The following is a 19,051-nucleotide window of genomic DNA, read 5'->3' as shown; positions in this document are numbered from 1 at the left end:
CTGCTGTTTTTTCCTATTATCCTTGATGCAGAGAAGGCCATAGCCATGGAGGCAAAACTTTTTGAAACTGAAGTAATAGAAAGAGCTGGAGAAGCTGTTGAAAAAATGCAAAAATCACCAAATCAGTTGCAACTATTAGCATAGATGCAGATCCAAAGGCAAGCATGGACCAGAAAACTGCTGTTAGTTTTGACCCCCTGCTGGTAACATCAGAGGAATACCAACAATCGATGAGGATCTGAGCTAGTATTTTGTATCAAGACTTCTGGAAACATTACTGAGTGCCTGGAATAAATCAGTTTGATGTTAGCAGGATCTATGAGTTATTTGATATTGCATTATGCTGACTACAGGCAACACCTACAAAACACCAATGACATTCTTCCCAATGTGTATAAGTGAGACCGAAATTCTTCACAGGAATAAAGCAGAACTAAAACTTCACCTCCTTCTTGGTCAAATGGTTGACTTTACAAGTAAATACCCAGAGAAAAGTTAGTTTGTCAAAGTTAAGCAGTGTTTTGTGAATGTAGTAAAGTGTCTGCTAAGTATGTATCCTTGACAACAAGCCGGTATACTAAATGTTTGAGTTAGAGTGTGGCTTGCATTTGATCAACTTAAGTGGAATCAGTTCTTGAGTGATTTAAACTTGGACTCATCTTACCTCAGGATCTTACCTACAGGATAGAAAGAAGACTCAACCCTAAGCAGTACAAATTAGATGGAAGCAATTTGTAATAGTGATGACAAAACCACCTCTGAATTGTTACAGGAGTTCATAACTGCAAAGGAAAAGCTGAGGAATCTTCCTTGACTAACCACTGCAGCAAGGGGTGCCAGGTGTGATCAGACAGAACTTGTGCTCAGGATTCCTTAAGTATACAAAGTAGTGCTTTATGACTGCTTATTCTGACCATGTCATGTTGTCTTTGAAGAGCAGAGATCCTGTGTGGCATCCTTACTTCTGCAATAGCTGTTGTCCTCTAAAATTGCATGCCATACATTCTCTGAGGATTTGATTTATAAACTGGTGTCCTTCACTGCTGGATTAAAGGTTATGTTTTCACCAAAGATTAGATTCAATCCTTTTGCTGTCTCAGAGTTCACTGCCTAATGAGTATAAACCAAAATCACAAATCTCTGTCTTGAGATATCCACAAAATTGCTTGTTCAGGCTCCTGTTATGGCTCCATGATTGTTCATAGCACAATATCCATGGGAGGCTGGATTAAAACAAGCTGTATTAACTTGTTATTGATCTCTGCCAGGATGGTATGGAGTCAGCTGGCAGTTGTTTTTAACTTTCTTTTAGCAAGAATAACCCATTACTACTTTCAGCTAAGTTTTCAAAAGCTCTGGAAAGGTTTGAAGCTGTTTCCACAGAGCAGGAGAAAAAAAAAATACAGACACAGATATTACTACATATGTCTGGAGTCTCATTTCTATCAAACTCCACCAGGAAGCTGTTGTGTTAGAACATGCAATTCGCCACCAAATAACCCCCCTCATGTTCCAGGAAGGCCTTACAGAGAAGAAGGGCTGCATGTGCCTGGGCTGGTTTCAGTAATATCTATTTTAAACTTGAATAATAATCCCACACCACAGTGGGCCCAAAGGCATACCACAAAAATGGATTTAGTCAAGGATTATAACAATAATCCCACTTCTTGAGGGCGCAATGTTTGGTCTCTTTTGTTCTTGGGTCTGATGTGCTATTGGATATTGAGGTCTCAGTGGCTTTCCTCTGTGTAGATCCATTGATCATTTTGCATTCTGTCTGAGTTTCTTCTCCAGTTGTCCTCCCCTGTATCCCAGTGCCACTCATATTTCAAATATGAGTGGTACTTCCAATGCTAACCAGAATAGGCAGCTTTAAATTCCCCTTACTGGAGTGTGTTCCCATATGTTCAGTGTATTTAACACAGGCTTGACACCACAACTATTGTAGGGTTCCTTGGCCACAGGAACTACATTGTAATGGTCAGAAGTAACAACACAAATCAACTTTCTAGTTTGTCAATCTAAAATTTGGTTTTCCAGATAGCTATGTACAGCAGAAATATTATTACCACCAAGACAAACGCTCCCTGTGTGCATTCCATGGTCAGCATAGGCTGATCCATCATTCTACGTGCAATTCATTCAGAGTTTCTGTGGATACAGAAAGAAAAGAAGGGTGGACATGGCATGCTCAGTTTTAAAATAAAGACAGCAATGTCAATTACAAAGAAGATAAAATCCATCGAGTGTTAATTTGATGCATTTTTACTGAGCAATCTCTAGCCTCCCATGCATAGAGATTTTTGGGGATAATTAATACCATTGACACTCTTTCAGTTTGAGGGATCTTTACTAATACAGGTTGTCCAGTATAGAAACAGCAGGTGTTTCCCCGACTTGGTGTGAACCTTTGGGACAGCAGTAAAGTGTGATCTATTAATGTTCTGAACCTTCTCTTGAAAAGGGATCATACCAAACCATTCCTTCATAATTTCATTAACACCTTCCAGGTAGGCATACTACTTATGGACTGTAGGTTTCTGAGCACCACCTACAGATGATTCTGTACCTCTGTGAACTATAGGAAATGCAAAGGTCCCCAAGTGACCACCCTCTGTCCTCTTCTTGTCTGTTCCACCTGTCTCATTGCTTTCACTAGGGACAGCAAGACTTTCCAAGATCCAAATATCTCATTTTGGTGTCATTGGAAGAGTGGAAGTTAAACCCTAGTGGTCTCTCTGGACTTTCTGACCCCTCTTGCCGTAAGTTACAATGTGTTCCCTGAACCCCCATTCTGCATGGATAGAGTCTGTCAGGTGTAGGAGCTGTTGGGACAGTCTCAGTTCTTTTATTAACAATTCTAATGCATTTAGTACGCTCTTCAGTTCATTTCTGGGGAGGGAGACGATACTCTTTGATTTGCTTTTGTGTACCTCCAACACTGCACAAATAATTCCTTTTTCATTATATTTTTTAACTTTTTTTCACACTTCTACGTTTTTCTATTTACTCAGTCATTTAATGCTTGGTTTTTCAATTTTTGGGGGGCCTATTATATTTCCTCTCAGGATTATGCACTCCTATATTTTTGCAGCAAGTCGTCCATTGCAATCCCACTGACTACACAACTTTTTTCTGTTGTGTTAGAGCATTAAATTTGGCGAAAATAAACCCAATTGCATTCCAGCTGGTACTCACAGATTAGAGGGTCTAGATGTGACTGGGCTTCATTTCTGATTAGACACAATTTGGCACCATAAGTCTGGTTTCATTCAATAAAAACTTGCACAATCACAGATTCATGAAGAGTGTGGTTGATTGAAGCAGCAGACTGACACTTGCTGAGCTTTTTCCTTCAGTGCTTCTCCACAGGTGCCCACCAGAGTTCCATGGTGAAAATTAAACAAGTTGGGAAGAGCAGAAGAGAAATACTCTCCCCATTTCAGCAATTTCCCTGGCAAGAAACTGTGTAAGGTTTCCAAATGCTGTAAAAGTTCAAGCCTCGTGGTTCAAGCTTAACTCAAACAGGTGCAAATTTCAGGAGTTCCCAGAACAGTCTGCATATACATTGTACTTGAATAGTGGAGTGGCTGACACTCTTTAGTTGCTGGTGAAGGGGTTTCCAAATCTGGCACGAGAAATAATTTCTGCCACCATCCTCCCCACTACCACCACCTCTTTTGATCAGTTAAAGAATTTGCAGCAAACTGAATACAATGCCTTTGATGTCTTTGAAGGAGAAGGAAGAAGAGGCAGCTTGATAATGTCAACTAACAACATTTTTGTCTTGATAATGTAAAATATTAATCATGTTCCCTCCCTGTAGAGTATCAAGAATAGTCAGAAGAGCCAGATATAAATTGTTTTCTTGGCTTATGTAAAAGTCACTGGTTCATGACTGGTTCAGTACATCTAGAAGTTATCTAGAAAATAAATCGATATTTTTATGTAAGGTTTGTTTTTCTTGCCTGCAACATTAACGCTTATGCTCTGCAAGCGGTATCCCTTGTAGACAGATACTCATTAAGCTGCAGATACCTGTATTACAATAGGATTGATAAAGAGCTAAAAGGCAGGAGGTAAGACTTTGAGTTGAGTGCTTCATTATGGAGTTCTGCACTAGTTCCTGCAGTTCAAGGAAGACCACATATGCAGTTTTTAGAATTTTTCCCTCTATATTAAAGCTTTTTCATTATAAAAAGCTTTTATGTGTGATCTAACACCATCTATATCCTACCTAGATAAACGGGCTAAACCTCTGCTCTCAGTAAACAAAACACTAAGCACCCAAAATGACATTAGTCTAACTTGTCTATTGCAAATGATTTATTGAAATTTTGGAACAGATTCCCTGACTCACCTGAAAACACACCAATTTTGAAATGTTTTACATTACAGTTTTGCTTCAGAGTAAATAGCCACTGCATTCTCAAATGGTTGTCTGCAGCAGCAGCTCCATTTCCTCTTGAGGCAAGGCTGTATATCCTCAGAAATGGAGCCAAGGTTTCACTGGCTCCTGCATCAACAAGATGACCTATAATGTGTCTTATTGTGTCAGCCCATATTTAGTCTTATAGTTCAATAAACTGGCAGCTTTAGACTGTTTCTCTTTTACCTTATCTGTTTGAGATCAAACACATTCTAAAAACAACCACCTTCTCCCCAGTCCCAACCCCAACAGCAAGATCAGGACTGCGGAAACACAAACAAAAACCTGTGGCAGGAAAGAAAATGATCTTTCTGCTTCTGCTTTCCCTCTTGCTTGCAATTGCGGCTGACTTAGCAATATGTGTATGAACTCAAATTTTGATGAAATTTCCTTTATTTCTTCTCATTATTTTCCTTAGAGCCTCTCTTTTAACAAAGAGAACTCTTTGTATGGGACAGTGTGTTTAAGATTTCGAGGAAGCACATAACCATTTGAGTGCTGAAATGGTTTTCAAGCATGAACAGTGCACACTTGTATGTCCTATAACCCAAAGGCAGAGGTCGAGGGAGAGGTTTGAATCTCCCCTCTGCGAGGAGTATGTCTTTCAAAGAACAAAGAGTTCTGACTACTGTCTCTTTCTGGTCTTCTTTGAAAAAGGGGACTTCATTGTAAGCTGAAGTTGTCTTTCATTCCATTGTTTGAACCTTGCCCCATTTCTGATTTCTTCTCATTTGTCATTTTATGCTGTTTGACCTTACCTTTTCTGCCCTTCGAAACAACAAAATTAATGTGATGTCTTTTAGTTAATACTTCTGTTATGCTGCCACAGGTTCAGTGCCTGCCTTCTGCAAAGTCAGTCCTCCTTCTGAATGTAGTAGTCTCCTATGAGTGCTTAGTACACAGTATATCTGTGCTGAGAAAACTCTTTTCTCAAACATCCATCCATAATGGATTATGTTATGTTCCACTTTCAGCTTCCAACAGAAGCTGTCCTAGAAGAGCACAGAAATGTTAACTTTGCTGTTTTAAGAGGATGCTGACTGGTTGAACAGAAACCCTTCTCAGTCAACTTCTGTGCAATCACTAGCTCTCAAAAAGGGTCAGTTGTGCCTGACCTATTTTGTTCCTACCTGCATATATACATATAATGTCCCTGAGACTAAATTATAGTACTGAAATAAAAGAATAGCTCTGATCCTGGAACAAAGAATAGTGACACTCTCCTGTATGTCTCTCTTCAACAGATTCTGATGATTAGACGATGACTGAATACAAAAACCCTTCTGCAAAGTTTGCCTCTTTCTCTTTTGCAACCTCTGTCTTTATGGTAATGTTCATAGCAGGAGCATATTTAACACTGAAAAAACCAACACTTTACTATTGTGAAACCTACATAAAAATGTTTTTGTTAACTGCAATTATATCTTGGAAATGGTTGGCATTCATCCCTGTCCCACTCCCTTAAGTGCAGTGTGGCACATCCATGATAATGTTATCATCCACTGATAAATGCATGGGAGCACCCAGTCCTGCAGTAAAGAACTTCATAAATTCATATGTTATGAATTCTTCTTGAAATTTGTTTTGGGGTTTTTTGCACAACTGTGCTCCAATATAACTCTGTTTTTTTACCCAGATTTGAATCATTACATAGCACAGCTCAAGGGGACACACATTCTTTAGGTATCAGTGAAGCTTGCACTGTCAGATATGGATTATGAAGTGTCAGAATGCTAATTTATTCCCTCTACATGTATGGAAGCTATTCTGGTTTTAATCAGAAGATCGTAATTTTCGTATAAACTCTTCTCTGTCAGCTTCTGTGCTGACTTTCCAAAATTGGGAACAGTAGCACTGTTATATAAAGATAAGTGCAGAGTCACTGGTTTTATTTGCTGCAGAAGTCAGCACTACAGGTTATCATAAAACTGCAACACAAATGGATCCAAAAGGAAACAACTGCCAAATTTAGATCGGGTTTTAATCTTCTTGTTGTTTTGTGTGGGGGGGGGGGGGGGGTGTGAACTGATGGATGTTGCCTCATTTTTTGGTTCATAACCTTGATTGACCAAGAATCTGTTTTTAATGCTCTCCAGTTTTGATCCTGTTATGCCTCAGCTCTAAAACGAAGATAATAAAATCTGAATGTGTTGATTGGCCCGGAAGATAGATACCTTAGTATTTCATGATATCCAGACTACTCTGACAGAGCATGATAAAGCTGTCAAGGGAATTAAGTCTACTTTCAAATGAGATTATAAAAGATGTAAAATAAATTGCTTTCCACAGATTCCAAGTCCTTGAGCTCCTTATCCCAGACCAAAGCCTCCTATGAAGAAAGAGCTCCAGGTGCAGATTTGTGCTCACAACCTCCTCAAGCAATTCTAGAATTCCATTTGGATTCCTGAGGAAAGACTTTTACATTGTCACCATGAGCCTTTCAGAGCATCTCTTTAGGTTCTGTGGGAGACCTAGAAGAGATTTATTAAGCTTTGTACTGGCTCAGAGGCAAGTTCAGAGATTGTCTGGTTTCATCCCGCATGACAATTCAACCCCCACCCCACTAACTCCCTCTATGCCAGTGACATGAGAGAGAGAAATAGAATAGTAAAAGTGAGAAAACTTGTGGGCTGAGATTAAAACAGTTTAATAGGTAAAACAAAAGCTGTGTGCACCAGCAAAGCAAGACAAGGGATTCATTCACCACTTTCTATGGACAGGCAGATGTTCAGGAAAGCAGGGATCCAGGTAACAGCTACTTGGAAAGACAAAGGCTGCCTCTCTGAATACAATCCCTTTCCTTCTTCTGCCCCCAGATCTATATGCTGAGTATGATGCCATCTGGAGCATCTTTTTGGTCAGTTGAGGTCCATTGTCTCAGCTTCCCCCCACCCAACAGCTCCTTTTGCACCCCCGTCCTTCAGCTAGCAGGACAGTGTGAGGAACAGAAAAGGCCTTGACTCTCTGTAAGCATTGCTTAGCAGTAACCAAAAACATCCTGTTTTATCAACAGGGTGTTCATCAAAAATCCAAAACAGAGCCCCACACCAGCCACTGTGAAGAAAATTAACTCTATTCCAGACAAAACCAGCACAGAGATCCTGCATCTCTAACAGCATGGATTCAGGGAGGAGGAGGCAGCTGAAAGTGTCACCCTACAAGGGTGCAAAAGATGGAGGTAAGTCCACTCCTATAACCTTAGAAATCTCTTCAAAAGCAGACATAGCCATGTTATTGTTGTGTTCTGTAAAGTTGTGGAAAGTAGAAGTGTACTTCTGTAAAACCACCAGCTGCTCAAAAAAAACAAATATCGATGCCTATTAATATATAAGACCTGGAATCTGATCTTTCTTCAGACACTTGCCCAAGTAAAAGTTGTATTCCTGATTTTCATACAGGAATTAGTAGCATGGATTGTCCCTTATTCTGGTCCTAACTGGCAGAAGAGGTCAAACTCAGAGAGAAACAAACAGACTTGGGTTTTTTTAAACAGAGAAACAAAAAATTCAATCTTTCTACTTTTTGAAATCTATAAGTACATTTTATCCAATTTGTGGACATCTCTGTTCTTTATATCTGTCAATGAATACTCTGGTTTTAAGAATGCACTACCTTAGTAGAATTACACATTCTGATATTTTCAATTGGGCCATTACATTCTTAGGAGCAATTCAACACCACAGGAATTTAGCTACTTGCTTCCATTAAGTAAAATACTAACTGCTTCTAGAAATTTAAAGAATTTTCAGCCTTTACTAGAGGGAACAGTACCTGCCTAAAGTTCACATTGTCAGGCATATGTGTTAATTTTAACACATAACATCCAAAATCCCTCTTGTGTTCTTTGTTTCTCTGCTTCCATGTGTCCAAACAGTGCCGCATACAGTAGAATTTTGATCAGGATAACAATATGTGGAAGCCATCACATCATGTACATAATATTCATGAAGTAAAAATTTCATCCCAAAGACTGTCAAAGTCCTGAATTCAAATTGCATTTAAGAAGACAGCAGGATTGTTCCAAATAACAGTCTGGGAAAGAAGAGGCAGATCTTCAAAAGGATATAGCCTTCAACAACTAAAGAATTATTTTCTAAAAAATACTTAGTCTTTAAATAGATGCAGATTGCAAAAGTTGAGCTCAAACAATTCATAATGGTTTTGGAACACTATGGAAAACAATTAAGTACAGCAAACACAGTAGTTCATGAAGCACGAAAATATAACCCTGGAGAAATCAAAACTAGAGGTCAAAAATAAAGCTTTTTTTTTTTTTTTTTGAAGGGGGCGGGGGGAAAAGCATCGCCCACCAAGTGTTACAAAGTCCATGCAAATTAACCCTTTGAACAGGATTTTCATGGGGTATTAAAATAATGTAGCACATACTTTGTTCCATATATTTCTTCTTAGTGGCATGTTCCAAGTGACTCATGCCTACATTTCCCACAGGATTACTTGATCAAACATGTACTTGCAAGTCTATAAATTCCTGCTTTAAGATCAGGAGAGAATGGCTTTGGTCCAACATATCCATATTCTGGATAGGGATATTTCTTTACATGAAGAGTCTGGGGGGGAAATGGATGAAATTGTCATGCATCAAGCTTATGGAACATACGTAGAGAAGACAGGAGGATTTCTGGAAAGAAACAACAACTTGTACTCTGTAATGCAGTCTTTGTAACAGTAAGGTGTGGGACTCAGTTAAAGTGAATAGATGCTGGGAATTTCTAGCAGCTCTGCCAAGGCTTCCAGACTTTAAATTCTAATGACATAAAAAAATCTTTTTTCTTCGTGTTATAAGTAGGTGAGCACTGGAGTGAAAAAAAATATGCTGAAGAATGAAGCTGTAATTTTCAGCAACTTTAAATTGGATCAGCTCCACTGACCTCAGTGGCCATGCGTTAGTGATGAATGTGGTGCAAAGAAGTCTGTCTCTCATCATACTGTCTGCAGAGCCTTCGTGGATTAGGTACACTTGGTGCTTCAACTCCACAAGGTCTCTAATAAAAACATTCTCAAGATGCTGGGTTAAGATAACAGCCCCTAGAAGTGATACAGAAAACAGTTCAGGGACTTTTGAGTTCTTTCTAATGAGTTCTGTTGCAGGAGATGATCCACTCGTTTTCACCTTGAAGTGCACAAACACCTTTCACCAATTCCTCTAGGTAAAGTAAATGCCCTAGGAATAATCTCTACACCATTAGGACTTTGACTAGACTAGGATTATTTTATTATAACCCAAATTACTTTCTTATATTGTTGCCAGTTAATTTACCTGCATAAAAAGTTTTGAAAGTGCTCACCTTCCAACCTGAAATTAATTGTAAGAAAAAAGGGGAAAGTATCTCAACTTACCATACTGTGCCATACTGTGAAAGAGATCTTAGAGTGCAGAAAGATTCTAGGTGGTGTTTTCATGTGGTCACAATATAGGTATGGACCCCTTTCTTACTGTTATTATCCCTGCCCCAGGTACAACAGTGTGTCCCTCCTGCTCCCTCGCATCAGCTCATCCTGTTGTCTGACATCCATCACTCTCAAAGCTGGCTGCGTCTCCTGTTTTCTGCTGGCAGCAGTCAAGCACAAAGTCAGGTCTGCAAGCACAGTTTCCACAAAAATTTGTGCAGTAGAACTGTACAAAAAGAAACTCTCCTGAGCATTCCCCTGTGGCAGGAGAGGAAATGCACTTTCATCTCACCTAAATTTTTGCATCTGAAACTCCCTTCCCACCCAGTCTCAACACATTCTCTTGAAACAGCTCCCAGAAATGCCAACTAACTACAATAAGAGATAAAGATGCAACTGGCTAAATATTTGTTCTTTTTAGCTGAACGAAACTGCGGCTCACTCACACAAAAAAAATTTCACTGATAGGCTTGGCCACAGTGACAACAATTGAAGTTATACCCTCTACATCATGGACTTCCTAGGTTAACATCCATTGTATTCCCTTTTCCAAGCCATTTGTGATTACTGATTCTTTAGTGCTTTTGCTCTGAAAATGGTGAGGTAGCTCGAGAAAGCAGTCTCTTAAAATGCTACTGCAAATCTGCTAGAAATCTTCATTTAGAGTCCTTTAAGGCTTCAACATTGTGATGAGAACTGACTTGGTGAATCCACATAACCTGAAAGAAAGGACTGTTTTTTCTCTCCTGGGAGGTTTCACTTCCTGTTAACATTCAGAAATGTCTTATTTCAAATCCACTTCAGCAACAATCTACCTATATAAACCTGACCTTGGTCCCCTAAAAGAAAGCAATCCTGTCTTGACCTGTCGTGTTATTTTGTTCAATTGTAACTCTTCTCAAAAAATATTTTCACTCCTCAGTTCTGAGGAGAGGAGCCATGAAGACACCAAACACCAGACCATGAACACAGCAAATACCAGACCATGAACACACCAAACACCAGACCATGATCAAATTCCATCAGTCTAAAGTGCCATTCTAACATATATGTGAGTGCAACTCATCTTTTTAACAGGTGGTCGCCTGGCAATTAGCTTAACAAAGACATCACAGGAAACCAACGAAGAGCTTGATATCAGCAGGATCTAAGCTTATCAGGGACTAATTGGGCCCAGCATGCTAAACAACTCCATCGACTTAACAGTATGACATCAGAGATGAACTTGGCTCATAGCAAAGAAAAGAGAAGGGCAGGAAGAAGAAGAAGATGCTCAGAAATCAATAGGATAATTCAGTACATTATACAGGAACATTTTCTTTGGCAAACAAAAAAGACCCCAGTATTTAGAAGTGCAATTCTTGGAGCATCTAGATCCATTGCATACGACAATTTATAGGTCATAAAAAGAAGAATACTTTCAATAGTATATGTGAAACCTTTGACAAAGTTTAAAGTGGGAAAAAGAGTTGCATGAAATTGTATCAAATAAGTCTACCAGAATTCCTTGCAATTACTTTCATGCCATGTCCCACTCCATTTCCTAGCTCATTAAAGGTATTTCCTACAACACAGTTTTCACAGAAGTCTTTAGAAAATATTTGTTTGCCTCAAATGTCTTTTTTCATAGAAATCTGCAATGATTCACTGGTAAACTGTTGCTTTTTCGTATTTTTATACAGAGATAGCATATATAAGATTAAAGAATCTGTGTGCTCCTTGCATTTTTATTGAATTTAGAGCTACCTCGAGGTGCTGTGACATAGAAGATTCTTGTCACCTGAGTCTCCACAGGCAGAAAAAGAGATATAACAAAGGCAAAAAAAATCTGGTAAGATTTCAGTCTTCTCTGTGTACAGCAACAAGGTTAAAAATTCTTTAACTGACAGGCATACAGCAAAGATGGTGAGGTATTACATTTTTATCTCTGCCAGATTCTCTCATCTTTCACATGGACATACAGCAAAAATGACATTCCTTATTTCTAACTCATTAACAGACTACAATGTTTGTTCTATTTAAGACAACACATATGTTGCTCATAGGCCAAATCCCTAGCAAATGCAAACAAATTTTTTCGAGCAATGCAAAATCTATTTCACTCTTATGAGTGAAGATGCATACTAATGTGCATGTCTTCAGTTATATTAGGCATTTGTTTTCTTAAGTGACTTAAAGAAGTATTTTTAATTCAGATTTGCTTGAATTCCAAACTGTTTTTCTATTCAGAAAAAAGAACCACTCAAATAAAACAAACAAACAAACAAAAAACCCATCTGTTTTGGAATATTGTGTATTTCAAGTAAAAGGGTAGATTTACAAAATCAGAGAAGGACGGAGTAACCCTGCAACACTGAAGTGCTAATTAAGTACTAATATGGAAAACAAAGTCCTTCAAGTTACTACAAAACCAAAGAACTTTCCTTATATTATTTTTGCAACCTCCTAGAAGAGTAAGCTTGTAAACCTAATTTACAGTATTCTACAATTAACTCAATTCAGTTAATTCTTATAAAATAAAAATAACTCAGTAGTCAGTAGGACACTTCCATGAGCACTGAAAAACTACTTTGCAAATAAACTTTTAACAGCTGTTTGACCTATCGTTGTGGAACAGCCTTGCCTTGAGATATTTAGAAATTTTTTTCCAGAGTTCTTCATATACCACTTAAGGTAGTCACTAATGGTGTGTGACACCTTGAACCCAACTCTGCTGAATCAGGCAGAACAGGATTTCAACTAAGACTCCCACATCCCAGGGGATGGTGTACCTGTAATGCTGTGACACAACTGCCTCTGCTTTAAGGGAGGTCACTTAAGCACCTCACTATTCATTTAGATCAGTGGTGCAGTTATTGCTCATAACTATACAGATGATTGCTTGTCCAAAACTGTGTATAAACCATTCACTGGTGTATCTCATGCTTTAGTTTCAATAAAATAAAGAATCAAGACCTTTACTAGGAGGCTTATTTTTTAGTATTCAGACCCTAACGCTATCTGATATTAAAGTTATAGCAAATATCTATCTGAATGGGAAGTGAAAGACTAGAGTTACCCAGCTGGAGTTTCGCAGCATTTGTAAAGCTGAGATGCACAGCATATTTCCAGAGTCACACTCTTAGTACAATATTCTGAATAAGCAGATTTCCCTGGCTAAATATTAGGGTAAAAAGCAAAATGAGAATAGACAAGACAACAATATTTGTACATCACAAATACAGACAAAATGTGACTTCTGTCAGTCTGTAAAATAAGATTTTCCTTGACTTTTCCTATACACATGCCTTCATTTCTGCTAGAGATCTGGCTATGCACGAACTTGTCCAAACAGGTAATTTCCATTTACTATTATTTACTGGAATTCAACAGCCATTTAAAGATGTCATCTGCAACAAGGTCCTTATTAACATCCTTCCAGATATATACAATTTCTAAAGTAAGAAATCAAAAATATGTCTTTGAACAAGTAGGACAGAACCCTTAGAGCAGAAAAACTCTCTGATTCTGAGCCCTGTATTCCACCCATATGCCACGTTTATCTTATTAAAAGTTAAAATTACTTGGCATTGCTCCAATCCTTTCCGTGCCAGAAGGTGATATAGCTGGCACCAGTGATGATACGCTGTGCACACAACTGTTGTCTCCCCAGGTCACAGGAGAAAGGCCCGCTGTTAAACCAGTATTAATCTGTGACTGGGCTGGGGAAGAGAACAGACAGAGCCAGGGGGATATTCCTCACTGCCCTGGAAGAATTACAGACATAGAGGATGGATTAGTGCAGAAATCAACACACTAACAGAGAGGTGGGCACAAACTGAAAGGAGGGGGCCTGTCTTCCTCAAATATTTAGGTGGTCTACAATCCTCTTATATTCTTGACCCAGTCTGTCATGGAGAAATTCAACCATGTCCATGAAACAGTAAAGAAAGGAGTGACACACATGAAGGAACTACTTCTCATGTACTCTCTGCTCTTTAAAGTTTGAAATCAAATTAGGCTTAAGAAATAAATGAAAGACAACAATTGCAATCAAACATACAGTCTTTCTCTAAGCCAAATGTGCTGAAGTACGGCCCCTGCACCACACGTTATAATGTATTGTAGACAAGACCCATTGGTGAGATATATGTAAGCATAGCAAGGTTAGAGTTTGAAGAGCAGAAGGTGGACAAGACTCTCCAGGAGCACATTATATACATTACCATGCAGAAAAATCACAGAAGAAGTTCATCTCAAATCCCACATCAGTGTTTAATCCCAGACAGCTGCTTGCTCACTCTCCCCTCCCTGCCCTGGTGGGGAGAAAAATCAGAAAAAAACTACAAACAGTGTATGGATCAAGATAAGAACAGATTAATAATTGGATAATAATAATAGTAATGGGAGGAGAGAAAGGGAAAAATAAAACCCAAGAAAAAAATTGATACACAATACAATTGCTCACCACCCACTGACCCATACCCAGACTGTCCCTGAGCAGTGACTGGCTGCTCCTGGCCAATTTCTCCAGTTTATGTACTGGGCATAACATTCCATGGTATGGACTATCCCTATGGCCAGTTCAGGCATCTGTCCTGGCCACATTCCCTCCCAGCTTTTTGTGCACTGACAAAGCATGGGACACTGAAAAGACTGTGATTTAAGATGAGTACTACTTAGCAACAACCAAAATATCAGTTTGTTACCAACATTATTTTCATACAAAATCCAAAGGCAGCACTGTACCAGACACTGAGGAAAAAAATTAATTCTATTCCAGATAAACCATGACACAAACACTTCTAAATCACCATGGCACTCACTGTTGATTTCAGTACCATTAATCTGATATTCATTGATCATGGATTGGATTCAAAGAACAAACGCAAGAAAAGATTCATTCAGGAATGAAAATTCAAAATTCACCAGAGAATGAATCAGAGAAAAAATATACAACAAAGAAATAGAAAGGAAGGGTGAAAAGGAAGCACCTGTTACACCAGTAATGTTCCCCACTGTTCCCAAAATACAAAATGGAGAGGGTCTTTTGCAAACCAAAAGCACTTCGCAAAAATTTGCATTTCTCAAACCAGGCCAGAGTATCTACACAAGGGAAGCTTGAGTCCAACGTATGCAGAAATAATGCTGTTTGTGGAGATTGAAAACCAACCCTGTACAAAGATATCACACAGTGCCTCATGGTTTTACAACTACTTTTATGATCTGCAAGTTTGATTGGTCTTCACCAGGAAAGGAGGAAAGGCTGTTATTTCAGAATATGCCTGGAAAACTCTAGAAGAGGGAGAACTTACACATGTGTACAAAGTATGGGAAAATCTATCTCATTAAGCATACAACTCTGAGTTCTTCAGTGCAAAGAAAACCTTGTACAAGCACAGAATCTTAGAGAGCTCTGCTTCTGCAGTAAAATCAGAGAAATAAACCCATAGGTAAGAGCCCTGTACCCTTCTCCCCTCCTTTCATTACACAAATGGTGAAACATCTGACTGTCCATATAAAGCCCAAAATCTCCAAGTAAAAAGGAAAAAATTAAGTCAAAGGAGCCATCATAGAAGAACATTATTTCTTCCATTTCAAGGACTGTGATTTAAAATGAGTCATAGCTCTATTCAATGAAGTGTATAGAGCAAGACAGCAATTTCACTGCCCACATACAGAGGGAAAGACAGTAGCCCATTCTCTTTCACCCATTTCAGCCCCAGACCAGGGAAAAAGGGGTTTAGGCCTCTTTTCAGCACCACCAGCACCACCGGGTGGAGGATTAGCTGGGACTGACAGGCACACTGAGATGTCTGAGGGACTCAGTTCCACTGCTGCACCCTCTACAGTTGGAGCACAGTGGTGTGTGGAGGACAGCACCCAGAACTAGCAGTGTGTGTCCCACAGACATCCATTCCTTGGACCTTTCCTCAGCTGGCACCTGCCTACAGCTTGCTGTTTGGCAGAGACATCATGTACCCTTCCAGAGCACTCAGAGTGCATTCCCTTCCTCACCCTCTTTTGGCTTTCAAGAGCCATTATGTAGCTTAAAGTGTTTTGTGAATGCAGCTTCCTTTACATCTGCTGGTGATGCAAAAACATCAACAGCAACACAAATTCCTCTTTCATGAGGATTGCAGCCGCAGCAGCAGCAGCCAACTGCTTCACCCTGTCAGAGCAAGGAGCATTTTGAAGATGCACTACAACAGGAACAAAAGAAATCAGCTTGGGTGGGAAGGGAGGATAAGAGAATACAAAAAGGTCTTGATTGCCTCAAGGACAAAGATAAACTGGGTTTACAGGAAAAACAAGCAGGTTAGTAGTAATAAAAAGATTTTGAAATGCCGCAGGTTGAATTCTCATGATAAAGTCATAGCTTGAACTCGATTATACACTTGTACAAATATTTTGTGTTTTCTTACAAGTACTTCTAAGGTATCCAGTGCTTTGCATAGTGAGAAATGGGATACTGAATGAAACACTGCAAATCTAATCTCCTCTGACAAATCCTGTGTTCCTCTTCCTCTATGAAAGGAGGAAGTTTTCACAGGAGATGTCCTCTCTGGCCTGCAAAGAGAGAAAGCTGACATTTTCAAACCTCAGTAAAAGAAAAAAAATAACCATATATAAATACCCTTGAAACGAAAATTAAAAAGACATAAATACAAATTCTGCAAGTTAAAGATGTGGCAAGTGAAAACAGATGTGGCATGTGAGAATAAGCAACACAAAGGAGTCTTCATCTCATGAAGTCAGTAGGTGAATGCTGGATAACTTTCTGCTTCAAAGCAACAGAAACATGGTGACACTGCAACCCCTTTTCTAAAAATAAAAACCAAAATTTCAACAGCTATTACATTTTAAAATGGGCAACTCTATTGTTCAACACATGATAGGTAAACCATACCAGATGTCTAGTAAGACTTTTGAAAGGTCAAGAGCAAATGACAAGTGGTTTATGTTCTGATTCTTAACATCTGGAAACTATAATTCCAGACACGTGAATGTTAAAAGTCATTCTCTAAACCTGGAAAGGATTGCAGTTTGATATAGGAATGTGAGCAATTTCACCATTTACTCAAAGTCCTGTTCTTTTGTTCACACCTTTCAAATGATTTTCAGTCTCTAGATCAGTTCAGTAAAACATCTTTGTCACCATCTTAATAGTGCAGCAGTAATGACATATTGGAGTTTTATTTGTTCTAAATCACAGCCGTGCTGGTTTAGGTTTCAGCACAGCAGAGGTTTTAGGCTTAGGGCAGACCTCGGTGCTGTGAAATCTGCTGATGGATGATGCTGCAGGTCAAAGTAACAATGGATACCACCTAAGACTCCTAAAGATGCCCTGTCACAGAGTCTTGACTCCACATTCAGCTGACGTATTGCCACGCAACACAGGAAGATATATCAGCATTTTTTAATCCTGTTTTAGCCAGGAAAATTGTCACCAATTTAATTTTAACCACTGGACCCAAACCAACACTGGTATCACCGGAGCAGAATGGAGTTCTTTCATAAGAAATCCCTGTTGTTAGTTAGGATTGTGATATGAGTTTCTCAAGTGGTTTCAAGCTGAGGCTGCTCTGCAGATTCCCTGAAGAGTTTCCTTGCCAGTGTCATTATTCTTTATTACTTTGAAGGCATATTAGACAAAATCCACCTCATCTGTTATCTCACCGTTTTGATGGTGTAAGATTAATGGCTCAGATAATAGCTTACAGTGAAAATCAAGGTAAGAAATTTTGGAGAGTTCACTGTCTTCTATAAATCCACATATGGCTGATTTTTTTGATGTACTGAATGCAAACAGTGAACACAGACATGATAAAATTATGGTGTCCTTGCAGACATGTCCATCCTCAGCTTTCAGCTGGAATGGCAGCTTTTACAGTAGTGTTGATGGGACTCCACAAAAGGTGAAAGCATAAAGAAGGAAAGAAAGATTTTGTTGCATTTGAAATCTCTCTAGTCCTTCCTTGGACAGAAGAAAGGGATCTACAACACCTCTGCTCTGTCATGAGAGCTCATTCCTGTGAGTTGGTAGATAAGTGGCATTCTCAAAAGCTAGAGCAGCATAACACTTGAGGGTAAGGGCAACAGATCATGAATAAGAGGACTCAGCTGAAGATCACTAGATGAAGACCAGGTACCTCCCCCAGTTGCTGGAGTGCGGAACTGTGAACACTTCAATGTAGGAAGGAGAGGACTGGAGAAAGGTTTCATTTTTAGAACTGAGTTTACTCAAACCCCTCTCACTTACCCACTATTTAAACTAATAAAGAGATATTTTATTAAAACTGTCCAGGAAAACATTTGCTTTCCTTAAAAACATGAAGAGATTGATGAGATAGGTTAAACCTTTTGTTTATTATTTTTGTTTGTTTAACAACGAACTAGGAAAACCAGAATTTTGACTAAAGCTTCATGGCTTTTAAGTATAAAACAACAACTAAAAATAAACCCACACAAAACCCACAACAAAACAAAACAAACCACGAAACCAAAGAAAAACAGAGGAAAACTGCTAAAAAGCTATCAGGAGAAAAAAAAAATGCTACTGCAGACCACCTGTAGATGAGCTACAGAAAAGAATGAAGATTCATTATCATTTCATTTTTGTCTCTCCCTCAAATACAACTTTCAACATCCTTGAATCTCATGCCACAATGTCCCTTGCTGAAGTAATAAATGTATGTCTACATGACCTTGTAAATAGAATAATTTATGAAAATGTGCTTCTCTGCTGCTCAGCTACTCAATAACCCACTGCCTCAGTCTGAGTCATAACGGCAAAGGTTGGAATTAATAAATCCTGATCCTGAACTCTATTTTACCTTCTAAGAGCCCATCTTGAGGACACAGCTATGTTTGAATTTGTTGTAAACAGAAGGGTTTGGTCCTCTTAATTATATAGTTACATTTGGTCTAGCCTCATTGGAATTGAGGACAGTAACTGAAGAAGATAAGGAAATACGCTGTGTTTTGGCATAGAATACAGCAGAGGACAAAGAAAAACCAAGTGCTTCTCTCATGCAAACCATGATAGTGGCAACTACAACGTGTCAGCTCAGGATTATGGACTGTAGGAGTGACTGCTGGGTACACATACCCTTAGATAAAGCTGAAAATCTGTTACTATGCATCTAGACAGTTGCGTTCTGGGCTTCGTGATGGATATGTACCCTTCCTGCAGTTGGGCTGTAACCACAGCCAGTGCTTCTCAATTCATGG

General features: G+C 39.0%; 1 long non-coding RNA gene across 1 annotated transcript in view; it reads right to left on the bottom strand.

Moving 5' to 3' along the window:
- The window catches only part of LOC120323716, a 49,528-nt gene extending 30,477 nt beyond the window's left edge, over positions 1-19,051 (bottom strand). Inside the window, exon 1 of the long non-coding RNA XR_005564479.1 lies at positions 18,930-19,051. This is a non-coding gene — a long non-coding RNA (uncharacterized LOC120323716). The remainder of the gene's footprint in view (positions 1-18,929) is intronic.

Source organism: Pipra filicauda, unplaced genomic scaffold (assembly GCF_003945595.2).
Source record: "Pipra filicauda isolate LSUMZ 115617 unplaced genomic scaffold, ASM394559v2 scaffold326_size819446_pilon, whole genome shotgun sequence".
Lineage (NCBI taxonomy): Eukaryota > Metazoa > Chordata > Aves > Passeriformes > Pipridae > Pipra > Pipra filicauda.
This window is presented reverse-complemented; position numbering and strand designations above follow the sequence as displayed.